Below are 8695 nucleotides of genomic sequence, written 5' to 3'. Positions count from 1 at the left end.
CAGATAAAAGAGGGCTCATTGTGAACAAAGCAAAGGGTTTGACAGAGCTTTGGTCACCTGCAGTGGACCAAACCATTCTGTTTACTCACGTTCGATAAAACAGGTGCCATGCGAGGGTGGGAGAGACCATTCGGTAATGGGAGCGACAAAGGAGGACCATGAGAGATTTCACTGCAAGCTTGTGATAGTGCACACACATCATGACCACTATTTAAGCCCTTTAATGTTTTCATAATATTCCTTCAATTGCATAGGTATATAAAAAGAGTATCATTTACATCTGCTTCTTTTGATGTATGATTTTTTAAGAAAAGCATCAGATAATGGAGGCTTCATAATCTTCTTGGAAGGCAGTAACAACCCCCATGTAAATGATATTTACATCCACTTTCAGAGCATGTACTGCCAGAGATGGTGCGATAACTTCCCAGACTGGGGTGTTGCTATGGGAACATGACTCATCACAAGTCTTCCCGCTTTACCTGTGGCAGCTGCACAGTACTCATGAAAGCCATTTCATGCTCCTTTTGTTTGCCAACCAGCAGCGCTGAGCCTCAATTTTCAATAACATATCATATCAGATGTCTGGGAAAACCCAATGAAACACAAGTTCTAAAAAAGACTGTATGCTGTATATTTTTTTTGCACTCAAGGATGTGGGTTAAGCTGAACTCACAAGATCACACGAGAAACCGTCTTGCCAGGCTTCAATCTATGTGATTGTGGCTTGTAGAGTGGTACAGGATCAATCAGCATCCTCTGGGGAAGTGCTGGCAGCTAGGTGTAACACAACGAGAAGACATTGTTCATTAAACAACAATAGTTAGATAGATAGATACTTTATTTATCCCGAGGGAAATTCAAGTATCCAGTAGCATACAATAATGACTCCCACAGAGGTTAGCGTAGATGCTGCTAGCATCAGTTATACCAGAACTGGAGAGTATTTATGGTTTGTTGATCTGATTGGTTAAAGATGGTGACAGACATCCAATCAACTACAGTAGTTTTTGAGAGTGTCCAAACAGTTTTCAGCGATTGTGTGAAGAACAACACAGAACAAAGAAAGAAAGAAGAATGTGATTGCTTTGTATCAATGCATAATTTCTAGATGACTTTAAAATTATACGAGATGTATCGTCTTAGTTACGCAATTGGAGTTAATGGAGGCTTCACATTCATATTTAATTCAGTTGGATATATAACTCAAAAACTATTTATGTTTTCATAATGAGCTTAAATACAGTTTATCTGTGTGCAATAGTGAAGTTTGTTCTGTTTACAGTTGTTGAGTTATAAATACAGTAGGAGTGGGCCTCCATAGACTTTCATGCATTATATAACTGTCATCATAAGAAGCTTTTGATTGTGATCTGAGCATTTTTAAGTTTTTGTTTTGTACTGTATATAGTTGCTGAGTTATAAATACACTGAGAATGAATGGGCTTCCATAGACATCAAAGCCTTATACACTGATCAACCATAACATTATGAGCACTGACAGGTGAAGTGAATAACGCTGATTTTCCTGGTTATCATGGCACCTGTCAGGGGGTCGGAGATATATCAGGCAGCAAGTGAACATTTTGTCCTGTTGATGTGTTAGAAGCAGGAAAAATGGGAAACTTTCGGATTTGAGCGACTTTGACATTGACCATATTGTGATGGCTAGACGACTGGGTCAGAGCATCTCCACATCTGTACAGTTGATCAGTATACAATAACGAGAATTTTGACTTATTGTATACATGTGCCTTGGGATACAGTGGGAGTGAATAGGTTTCCATAGACTTTCAGGCATTATCTAACTCATAATAACTCAAAAACTTCACATATCCCAATGTTTATCAGCGTGCGGTACTGAGCATTATGGAATCTGAATGACATTTGTACCAAATGCGGTTGTTCAGTTATAAATACAATAGGAAGTTTATGGGCCACAATTGCTTGTAATGCATTATATACCCTAACTAATTCATAATAACTAATAACCTGTACATGTAACCATAAGTATTTGATCTGTGTACAATAGTCAGCATTTTGAAATATGAATGGAGTTTGTACAGTATACAGTTGGTGAGATATAAAGATATAACATGATATATAATGTGACTGTTTTTAAATTTTAATTATTCAAAACATTTATCAAGAAAAGTCGTATGACCCATTATCAAATAATGCAAGATTTCCCATATGGACTCTTTCTGTAGACACAAAAATGTATAAAACATAACATCATTAAATATACAAATAACAACAACAGTACTAATAATAATAATAATAATAATAATATAGAACTTTATGATTGATCTCAACAGGTTTCAATATTATGTATCTATTTGTCTTTTATATTGTGCAATAGGCACTCACTGTAAATGGCTGGCAGATGTTTGAGCTCAGTTTTGTTTCTGTATGGTGCTTCAGGTATGTTGTCATACAATGAGAAGTGTGGAGGAGGCCCATCTGTCACACCACTACTAACCCTGTAAACAGAATCCTGAGCTGTCATTCACAACAGGCCCACGTCTTTTTATACTCACTGGTTACTTCCCAGCAGGCTGCTCTGGTGAAATATAGCCGCCATAAAAACAAAATGTAGAACAAATCATAGCTCAGGCAGTATGCAGGAAATGTCTGTTTTAGGAGGATGGTGTCCTACATTTGGATGTGTAAGGTGGGAGCTGTGGTACTTCAAGTGGGCTAAGATAGATTGGTTACTGCCGGAGAAAGTATCACTAACCTTAAGATCAAATATTGATCTGTACATAATGGATCACTGGAGTATGAGCCTGAGCACAACACGCTTTAAAGGTTAATGACTACTGACCTTGTTTCTAACCCCGTTCATATCTGCATCCTTATACTGACTGGATATGAGCACATGCGGTCAACATGAACAAATATCTGAGTTCACACACAAACACGGTCAGATTTCTAGAAATTGGAGCCGCTCCATCCAGATTGGGATGGACGCCGTCTCTCCTGATCAGACCAGGTGTATGAGTAATAACCAGCAACTTACCATATGCATAGAAGAGAAGCATTTTTAGCACATTTACATATAGACAGAAAAAATGAAATGAAGAAAAAAGGCCTTAAGACTGACTACAAATGTAGAGGAAAAGAACAGTAGATAATATTGTGCATAAAACATTAGTTGGCAAGTGGTTTAAAAAGTGATGAAGATTGCAGACTCCAAAGGCGGTGACTGCAAATACTTGATCGCCTCACCTGATAGACTACTTAACGATTTATGTGAGGAAGCAGACATAGTTTCCCGCCAGATGTATTAATATCACGAGTAAAATCTATTTTGAAAACTAAAATCTACATGCATGCTGTTAAAGACGGAATATGCGTTTCTTTGGAGTGAAGGAACCTTTAACTTTTTACTATATTCATGTGAATATATAGAGATCTCATGTTCACAAACTTGCAGACTTGCTAAATATTTATATGCACACCTAGAGGCAAGTGAGCAGAAAGACAAGCTGACAAAGTGTGCGCTGAATTAGGACCATACAGGGGTTTTGCATGTTTTAGTTCATTTTCCAAAGCATTACTAATAGATTTTAAATTGATATTCTACCTTCTAGGCAGCTAGTGGTTAAATGACTTTCCATATGAGGTGAAAGTCAACTTGCAGAGAACTGAAATTAGCTTGAGACGGATAATTCATCACATTTAGTTACTATTTTAGCAAAGTTACTGTATCTTATACAAACATTGTAATGCAGTTGCAGCAGAGGCTGTTCTGGAAAAGATCACTTAGTTTGTGGTGCGTTCAAGTACTTCAGGGGAAACTGCAACAACAAAGAAGCTTAAAGTACGAAGCTGATGTTATTTCATATATTTCTTATTGTTCCCCCGAAAAAAGACCAAAATCAACAATGAGTTAGTATTTTGTCAATACTCTCATGGCTCTCAGTTCCAAGCCCATTTGTTTCTGACGTAAGTCGTAAAACAACATCACAAATATAGTTTTATTTTTACTTTTCACAAAGTCCACATCTGCTTAGTGCATCTTAGTTTTTCAGAAATAGCATAAACTGCATTATCGCCCAATGTTACTATCACCCAATAATAGTGTGACCAGATCCTAACAAACCAAATGTGGGCCAAAGACTATGTTCGTATGGGACAATGTGGGATGTGTTACCAATGCTGTCAGGTAGTCTAAACGTCTAAACATTTCTATTCTGCCCCTTAGCCCAAAATTATGTTTAAGCTTTGCCAGTTATAAGTAGTTTCCCTGCATTTATTGTAGCTGCATTTCCTTTTTTTGTGCTAGTTTCTGCCTAAATCTGTGACTTTTTGGTGACTCACAGTTTCAACTGTTGGGGCGTAGCATCACAAACACGGTGACGGATTAACCAGCACTTGACCCACGTGTACGCAGTTTTATTGACAGCTCGCCCTGCTTTCTTAACAGCCATTGGATGAAAAGTTTTTTTTAGAAAAACATCCATCATGCAGTGATCTGATTTTTAAAAAGCCAATAAAAATGTGGCACATTGGGCCTCATGCAGCAACATCCTCTTGAATGTCTCGATAAAATATATCGCCTCTATTTTCTACTAAGAGAAAAAATAAGAAAAGTCAACTCCAGATGCACCAAATGTACTTCACCACGCAAATCTTCTCCTACCCAGGTGTGCTGAATGACGAATCCCATTTAATCATAAATTGAAGGTGTGTGACTGATTGTTTAATTCCCCTCTAAACACTACATAGGAGCAGGGGCTGTATGCAAACACTCACACACATGCTGAATTGGAGAGGTGACAGCAAAAGAAAAAAGCTGTGAGAATAGCAGCAGGCACTGTATGGGAACACATACACAGTAAATATACATATAACATTAGAGGGAAGTAAAATAGAAATCAAGCACACAAAATAAATACATTAAAGTAGCTTTATACAGAATATAAGCAAAAACCTCAGCATATGATAAGATATTGATATTTAAGATGTAGAAAAGAACTTCCGCAGTAGTGAGATAATAGAAACATATTATAATCTAAATGTGATTAAATTATATTCATGTGGTGTCCACTAATTTAAACCCTTTGACTTCTTGTGTTGGACAAACAATGTGTGGACTGTTAAGACAGGATGTTCTTCTTAACACTCTCGACCACTCGTACAATGTTCTCTTACCTAAGAGAAGATCAAAAAGAAGAAAACATTGGTGAATCCCAGAAATCAGTGGGTGCTAACAAAATAAGAACTAAGGAAAGGTTGGTATATTGCTTCCTGCGTCAGGGATATTGTCTCAGTATGTGGGACGTGGCACGTTGGATAAAGTGGGATGCAAAGTGGACGCCTGGTCACCGTACTCAATAACGACAGTGACTAAGTGTCCACTTTGATGGATTATCTAAGTAACAAGTTTGGAAACGGTTGACAGTAACACAAGGACACAATTATTATTAGTAGTAATTAGTAGTAAAGGGGTTAAAATAACTAGTCTAATCCATGAATGATTTAGTGTTTGAATTGCACATGCTAAAGAGCAGTAAGGATCTTTGCACTGCTTGAGAGTCTTTATTCCACGAAGCTGTCCAAAGGCATCATGTTACCCACTACTGTATCTTGTGCTGTGACTCAGAGACAAGACTTACCAACCGCCAAGTTACCTAATGCATGACCTAAGATCGCCTCCCTCCTCCTTCCTCCTCCTTCCTGGCCCCAGGCGCTACTCGGTGCTCTTGAGACACTGTAAAGGCAGTGAATTTAAAAAGGTACAATCTCCAAGTGACATTCCAGGTACCTGGAGGGCCGCGGGGGGATTTGATCACTCTGCTGGGATAGCACTTCATCTGCGCATCCGAGGCCCTTCTCCTGCTGCCTCGAAGGTGATCAGGATGTTGGTTTGTATGAAGGTCAGATGCGGTTATGTAAGATCATTGGTTAGAATGGAAAATTGAAAGCTTTCAGAGCAGTCTTTGTTATAAAGCTGAGGTCGTGAGGTGCCCACAAAGATCCATTTTGCTTTTTTCTCGGTCTCTCGCAAAAACATGACACTCATTGTGTTCCTCTATGTGTGCACTGTACAGTCCTCATGATTCAATTTCATTTAACAATCTGAGTCATCTAATATTAGCCTGTTTTTGTCATCTTCAAGTAGATAAATAGGATTGCAACTAGCGATTAATGTTCACTACTAATCAGTTACTTGTTTAGTCTGGAAAATGTCATAAAATAGTGAAAAGAGGATAACAAGACATTTTCAAATTGCTTGTTTTGGTTGCACCGACAGTCCAAAAACCCAAAGACATTCTTTTTTTAATCACATAAGGCAGCAAATCCTCACATTTGAGAAGCTGAAATTGGAAAGCATTTTCTGTGGCCAATGACTTCCACAACCAAATATCAAAATATTTGTTTAAGGACTAAGACTGCGGGACAAGGGACCACAAGACAAATAAAACAACACTTTGGTTTACGACCAAATACCTGTAAACCTCCTGACATTCCCATCAGCCTCAGCTGTATTTTGTGTTTAGTTAGCATTTAATGAGCATCTAGTTTGTTGTTGGATGTAGAGCCGTCTGGTCTGAGCCTAAAGTCGATAATCAGCGAACATCTTTGCAGCGTTTGAATGAATTCGCTGCTGCGGGTCCTTGAGGCGTTTCGGAGGATACCTTAAATTGCAGTGGCTGATTACTCAACACACATAAAAGCGCCCTCTAAAAGCAATCTCATTTGCGGTTCTAAAGCTGTTTTCAATGCTTCACTCTGATGCCTCGGTTAGGTAATACACCGGCGCTGGGAGTTATATTGGAGGTGACACCCCATCAGGCCTATAAATAGCTTTGCACTTTTCCCCCAGGAGCCCAGCTGTAGCTTTCTCCCAGGCATTTGATCACTTCTTTGTAGGCGACTGACATCACCCACTGCTGCTTTGTCTCTCTGACTCCTGCACACACACACACACACACACACACACAGACCCTCTGAGCTGTAGTAGCTTCATTACTGCTTGAATACTGTATGTGAGAAAAACTTTCATCAGCTGCTGCGATTATGATGCTTTTAAGAGGCAGTCACTTCACAGATAGTTCGCCTCAGGGTTTCCCTAAACTACATTTAATAATGACTCACCTAATCACTTTAAATGCTCAACTATCATCGCCACGAGCAAGGCAGGTCTGAGTAAAGTGAATTCTCTGAAACTGTATCGGTGCTAAATAAATAAAACAGAGCACTTAATTGAAGGGGATGGGGATTCAGGCCCAAGCCTCATAATAAGTGGGAGTATGAAGCGAGTGAAAGCGAAAAAAGATATACAAAAACCCCTGCAGGCTGCGTCTGACCCCAGTGAGTCACTGTCTACACAAGCTTCTCCAGAATTGGGCATGACTCAGTAACGAGCACAAACATTTCTGAAGAGCACTTTTGCTGCTGGTTACAGTATGTGGCTTCAGTTTGGATCGGGTACCGTTTTAATGATCAGAGTTTTATGCTATGAATTAGGACTTAATGGTTTTCAAGTTCCTGGAGTTGTTTTTGTAGTGGCAAAGCTTTTTTCTTCTAGACTTTTCTTTATTCCACAATGAGTACATGGACATAGTTACACATAACAAATGAAAGAAACATGTTCTCCTCAATACCTTGTAAGAGAGAACAAATTAAATTATACGAACATCTGTATGGGGTGCCACTTTCTTTATAAAGGGTTTAGAAGTAGTAACTAGAGGTTTTATTACTGCTTAATAAATAATTTACTAATGCTTTATAGAACAGTTATTAACAAGAACAGACTTTGGGTTGCCAGGTTGGGAAAGATCCCTTTTGGCTGATGTTTTGGTACCACACCGTTTCTATAGGGATGTTGGGATTGCGGAGAGAAAGTCTGTCTATTTAATGATTTCATAGTAAAGGCTGTACATGGTATTCATTAATTTGAAGAGCCATTATAAATTATAGCCTATTTAACAGTTATTAACGACATTTTACACCAACTTTATAACTTTTTAGCAGATTAAACAGATACAAAAGAAGACAAAACCTCTTTCCTGCCATAAGTACCTGCGGGTTAATCCCTGTAAAAAAAATCATTATAAGTTCAAAATGGAGTAATGGTTTTTATTATGTCAGATTTCATTACATGAACTGTATTAATGGTTAATAAATCCCATAAAAAAATGTATGTTGGATTCATTTCTCCAGTCTGTGTAATGTACAGTTAACTGTTTGGTAATGAGTTGTTAATATTTATAGCTGCTGACATGAGGGCTTATTAGGAAGTGAGAAATCCATGAGCATGGATTAACAACATTTATATAGTGATCATTCACAATCAGGGAACTCCAGACTTCCTACTGATACCTATACTGTATCTATAAAGCGTCAGTAAGCCTCCATCAGTCATTTATTCAAGACTGATTCACTATGATTAATGATGATATTTATTAATGTCATTGTTTAACTTTTTTAATGAAACATAAATGATGGTTGCTATGTCTGCTGCCAATATATTACTAAACGTTCAGTGTTTGATATTCAGTACAGTTTGATTTATGTAGCACCAAATCATAACAGAAGTTTCTCAGACAGACACTCTTTATAATATCTCCACAGAATCTGACATTAAAACTCTGGTTCAACTTTCTACTGGACGTCATATTTCACTAAAGTGATGCCTGCAGCCACTTTTACCACTACAGGCCTTTGTTTCATGGGAAGATGG

This window comes from Dicentrarchus labrax, unplaced genomic scaffold (assembly GCF_905237075.1).
Source record: "Dicentrarchus labrax unplaced genomic scaffold, dlabrax2021, whole genome shotgun sequence".
NCBI classification, from domain to species: Eukaryota; Metazoa; Chordata; class Actinopteri; family Moronidae; genus Dicentrarchus; species Dicentrarchus labrax.
This window is presented reverse-complemented; position numbering follows the sequence as displayed.